This window comes from Saimiri boliviensis, chromosome 1, assembly GCF_048565385.1.
Source record: "Saimiri boliviensis isolate mSaiBol1 chromosome 1, mSaiBol1.pri, whole genome shotgun sequence".
Lineage (NCBI taxonomy): Eukaryota > Metazoa > Chordata > Mammalia > Primates > Cebidae > Saimiri > Saimiri boliviensis.
The window spans coordinates 284,520,452-284,525,979 of NC_133449.1; the positions used below are offsets into that span (position 1 = coordinate 284,520,452).

Below are 5,528 nucleotides of genomic sequence, written 5' to 3' on the forward strand. Positions count from 1 at the left end.
TGCTTGAACCAGGGAGGCGGAGGATGCAGTGACCCAAGATCATGCCACTGCCTCCAGCCTAGACCACAGAGCAAGACTCTGTCTCAAAGAAAAAAAAAAAAAAAAAAACTTTGAACAGCAAGAAAAAGCCAATGGCAACCTCTTGAATCCCATTTTAAAACTAGTTCTACTTCCAAATAAAACTTTTAAAGCAGTTTAGCCACCATCAGCTTAAAAATATTTTTTCAGGGCGCAGTGACTCACGCCTGTAATCCCAGCACTTTGGGAGGCCGAGGCGGGTGGATCGCGAGGTCAAGAGATCGAGACCATCCTGGTCAACATGGTGAAACCCCGTCTCTACTAAAAATACAAAAATTAGCTGGGCATGGTGGTGCATGCCTGTAATCCCAGCTACTCAGGAGGCTGAGGCAGGAGAATTGCCTGAACCCAGGAGGCGGAGGTTGAGGTGAGCCGAGATCGAGCCATTGCACTCCAGCCTGGGTAACAAGAGCGAAACTCCGTCTCAAAAAAAAAAAAAATTTTTTTTCAGTGTTCTAAGGTATAATGTTTGGCATCAAGAAGTATAGTAAGCACTTCTGATTTGTGACTGAAGAAAAAATAATCAAGTACTAAAATACCAGTGGTTCCTGTGACAGGGTAACTATCCCCATTCAAGTACTGTTCCCCCCACAATTAAAGTAACATTTCATTTCTCCCTCTGAGAATGTATTAAGAAAAACAAAAGATGATTTTTTTTCAGTTGAGGTGAAAAAACTGCTTCATAAGTTCATATGTTGTAAAAGCTACTGCTTGAGAGGGAACGCAGCGAATGTAATTAAGAGATAAACCACGGTAGAGTCCTTTCCGAATTCCATGGTGTCCATAGACATACTTCATAGTATCCCGCATGGTAAGGCACTTTTCAAATTCTGGCAGAACAGTTCCTAATTGCATTCGCCGACGAGTTACATCAAACGGGTAGGATATTGTCTGTGCTATTGCTCCAGCAACACCACCACAAAGTAAGTTTATGTGAGTTTTCAAAACTAAGACATTGGGATTGTCTGATGAAGGTCGGCCAAGAAGGGTAGGGGCATGGGAAAGCCCAACACTCTTTCAAGTACCAAAAATGAAAAATGAAACACCTGCATATGGAGCCATTCCTAAAATAATAAGCATCAGGCCTCTGTAAAATCCGAAGAAACCACCTTCCTTTGCATAAATAGTTCTGAATGCATGAATAATTCCTGTATAGGTGTGTTCCCCTTTCACCTGGAATGCTAGGCGGACCCTAACCATGTCAAGAGGGTAAGTACAGATAACTGCTGTCATACCTGCCATGGATCCAGCCATTAATCTATGCACATGACCTGAAACTCCCAGCTTTGTAGTAATAAGCGTTTTATAATGCTCAAATGCCATAAACTGGATTGCGCCATAGGGAAAGATTCGAATCATCATTGCACCATTTCCTTTATACAATCCAAGGAATCCTTTTCGGGGAACAGCAAACAATGCAGAAAATACTCCTAAATGCTTGTAATGGTGATTGTGAGCTTGTAATAAAACTTTTACTCGATCCAATGGGGCAACTGTTGTTTTGGCACAGCATCCAGCAATACCTCCGGCCAGAAAGGAGCGCAGCCAGTAGAAATCCCTGCGGGCTGTGGGCCCTCCAGCTCCTGCCGCCTGCGGCATCGCGGGAGGGGGGTCGGCCGGCTCCAGGGCTGCCGCCGCTGCCGCCACCAGGACCAGGGTAGTGTCAGGAGCCTAGGCTGCAAAACTTACACAACCGGTTCTTTTTTTTTTTTTTTTTTGAGACAGAGTGTCACTCTGTCACCAGGGGCCAGGCTGGAGTGCAGTGGCGCGACCTCGGCTCACTGCAACCTCCGCCTCCCGTGTTTAAGCAATTCCCCTGCCTCAGCCCCCCACAAGTAGCTGGCACTACAGGCATGCACCACCATGCCCAGCTAATTTTTTTGTATTTTTAGTAGAGACGAGGTTTCACCATGTTGGCCAGGATGGTCTCGATCTATTGACCTCGTGATCCACCCGCCTCAGCCTCCCAAAGTGCTGAAATTACAGACGTGAGCCACCGCGCCCGGCCTGTGTTTCTTTATATAATCAAATATTGGGCAGGAAAAAGAAAGGAGCTGTAATTTAAAATAAGTTTAAGGGCAGGGAGAGGTGGCTCACACCTGTAATGCCAATGTTTTGGGAGGCTGAGGTGGGAGGATCACTAGAGGCCAGAAGTTTGAGATAAGCCCAGGCAGTATATCGAGACCCCCATTTCTGCAAAAAAATTTTTTGAATTATCCAGGCAATGGTGGCATGTGCCTGTAGTCCCAGCTACAAGGGAGGCTGAGGCAGGAAGATGGTTTAAGCCAGGAGTTTCAGGCTCAAGTGAACTATGATTGCACCATTGCACTCCAGCCTGGGCAACAGAGAAAGAGTCTGCCTCAAAAAAATAAATAAATAAATAATAAAAATAAATAAATAAATAAATTTAAAGTGTGCTGGAGAAATAAGTTGTACCATTGGTTTACCAAAAGCTTTATGTATTTCAGTGACATCTCTCTTCACAGACACTGTTAAGCATGGATAATTAAGAATTTTCTAAGTTTGAGACAGTCAACCGATTTCTCACAAAAAGCTTTGACTCATTGATCAATTTTTTTAAAAAATAACTTTTTTCCTTTCTCAGATATCTTTAAGCTGGCACATTCGAAAACAGACAAAGAAAGGTAAACCTCAGAAGAGAGAATTACCAGGGAGAATTAAATTAGTTAAGGATGAGCATCTGATAAAGCAACTTCTCAGCACCCGAGAGCAAACGGCAGGGAGAAAAGACTCTTGTGTTTTAAAAGCTTAGTTGGCAGGATGCTCACACAGCCAGAAAAGTCCCTGCAGGCAGATGGAAGGGCAGCAGTTCAACACCCAGAGGCAGGGCCTGAGGGTCACATTTCACACCAAAGAGTGCAATGGAAAACCTACCCCATTCCCAACGCCTCAATATTATTATTATTATTATTATTATTATTATTATTATTACTTGTGAGACGGAGTCACCCTCTGTTGCCCAGGCTGGAGTGCAGTGGCACAATCTTGGCTCACTGCAACCTCCTCTGCCTCTCCGGTTCAAGCAATTCTCCTGCCTCAGCCTCAGGAGTAGCTGAGATTACAGATGCATACCACCAGGCCTGGCTCAATTTTTTTTTATTTTTAGTAGAGACGAGGTTTTACCAGGTTAGCCAGGATGGTCTTGATCTCCTGACCTGTGATCTGCCTGCCTCGGCCTCCCAAAGTGCTGGGATTACAAGTGTGAGCCACTGCGCCCAGCCTAATATTCTTTCCTTTAATTTAAATAGGGTTTTGGGAAACAGGTGGTACTTGGTTACATGAATAAGCTTTCTAGTGTAGTTTTCTGAGATTTTGCTGCACCCACCACCCAAGCAGTGTACACTGAACCAGTGTGTAGTCTTTTATCCCTCACCCCTTCCCACCCTTTCCCCTGAGTCCCAGAGTCAATTGTATGATTCTCATGCCTTTGCATCCTTATAGCTTAGCTCCCATTTAGGAGTGAGAACATACAATGTTTGTGTTTCCATTCCAGAGTTACTTCACTTAGAATAATGGTTTCCACGCTGGGCACGGTGGCTCACGCCTGTAATCCCAGCACTTTGGGAGGCTAAGGCAGGTGGATCCCCTGAGGTCAGGAGTTCAAGACCATCCTGACCAACATGGTGAAACCCCGTCTCTACTAAAAATACAAAAAATTGCCTGGCGTGGTGGCGGGCACCAAAAATCCTAGCTGCTCAGGAGACTGAGGCAGGAGAATCCCTTGAACCTAGGAGGTGGAGGTTGCAGTGAGCGGAGATCATGCAATTGCATTCTAGCCTGGGCGACCGTGGAGACTTCATCTCAAAGAAAAACAAAAAAAGAGAATGGTTTTGCAATTCCATCCAGGTTGCTGCAAATGCCATTATTGTGTTCCTTTTTATAGCCACAATTTCTTTATCCACTCATTGATTGACCAATGTTGATTCAATATTCTAGTAAAGTAGAAATTAAAAATAAAAATGATCGCCTGGGCAATGTGGCAAGACCCCCATCTCTATAAAAAAGTTTAAAATGAGCCAGGAGTGTTGGTGCATGCCTGTAGTTTCAGCTACTTGGGAGACTTAGACAGGAGGATTGTTTGAGCTGAGGAGTCTGAGGCTGCAGTGAGCCGTGACTGCACTCCTGCCTGAGCAACAGAGTGAGACCCTGTCTCAGAAAGTTTTTAAATTAAAATTAAAAGATTGGCCGGGCATGGTGGCTCACGCCTGTAATCCCGGCACTTTGGGAAACTGAGGGGGGTGGATCACGAGGTGAGGAGTTTGAGACCATCCTGGCTAACATGGTGAAATCCCATCTCTACTAAAAATACAAAAAATTAGCTGGGTATGGTGGTACATGCCTGTAATCCTAGCTACTCAGGAGGCTGAGGCATGAGAATTGCTTGAACCGGGGAGGTGGAGGTTGCGGTGAGCCAAGATCGAGCCATTGCACTCCAGCCTGGGTGACAGAGTGAGGCTCTGTCTCAAAAAAAAAAAAAAAAAGAGATCACATAGGGTTAGTGAGGAAAAATGTCTCTCCAATAGATTTTCAAGAGCCTATTATCTTTTATTATCACTGATGACAATAACCTTGTTTCTAAAACAAGATTTTAGAAAACTTTTATCTCCAAATTTCACTGCGGTGACAGTACAAACACACACTTAAGATCTTTAAGCAACCTTTCTATGCATTTTGTTTTATTAAATATACCATACACTAAATATAATGCATGTGTTATATATGGCATGCGTGGAGAGACAGAGAGATCTAAAAAGCAGAGTTTAACAAATGCACCACTACTTTTTGGATATTACTTCCTTGGCATGCAAAATATGAGGAAAGGGGAGTTTGGCCTTTGTGAAACTCTCCTTGGGACAAGAGGCTGAACGTTGATCATTCAATGGGTCCAAAACCCCTTTAATAAAGGGCAAAAATATGTCCTGAGTACATTCCTATTGGGATAATTACAAGGGACTTTCTGCAAGAACAGGGTCTGCTTACCTTTCTACACACTAATTATCCTTCCAGGAAGTGGGGTTTTGCCCTGAGATCCCTCCATCCAAACCCCCAATCACCTCCTCTAAGGAAAGCATTCATCATTTCCTTCCAGCCCAGGCCTAAACTATTTCATACTGTATTGCTCAGGGCTCTCGACAAGTCCAGAAACAATCACATTTGTGGGGTGACTATCCCTTGAAGGCAGAGGGTGGAAGAGATGTTGTGGAGCTTTCTAACTCCTACCCAGGAACAACCAAAGAAGCCACTGATCTTGAAAAGTGAGTAAAATCCAAATAGTTTAATAGTAAAGACATTACCCAGCAGCACCAAACACTTGCTGAAATCAGGCAGAAGCTTGAGGAAAAAAAAAAAATGCATCAACCAAACGAAAAGTATAAAAGGATGTATGGGGAGGCGGCCAAAGCCCAGAGCCCTTCATCTAATTTAGACAA

The 5,528-nt window shown here is 44.0% G+C and overlaps 1 pseudogene; it reads right to left on the reverse strand.

Moving 5' to 3' along the window:
- Positions 1-517: 517 nt before the first annotated feature.
- LOC120365023 (solute carrier family 25 member 16 pseudogene) lies at positions 518-1,701 on the reverse strand (annotated as a pseudogene).
- Between the last annotated feature and the right edge of the window lie 3,827 nt (positions 1,702-5,528).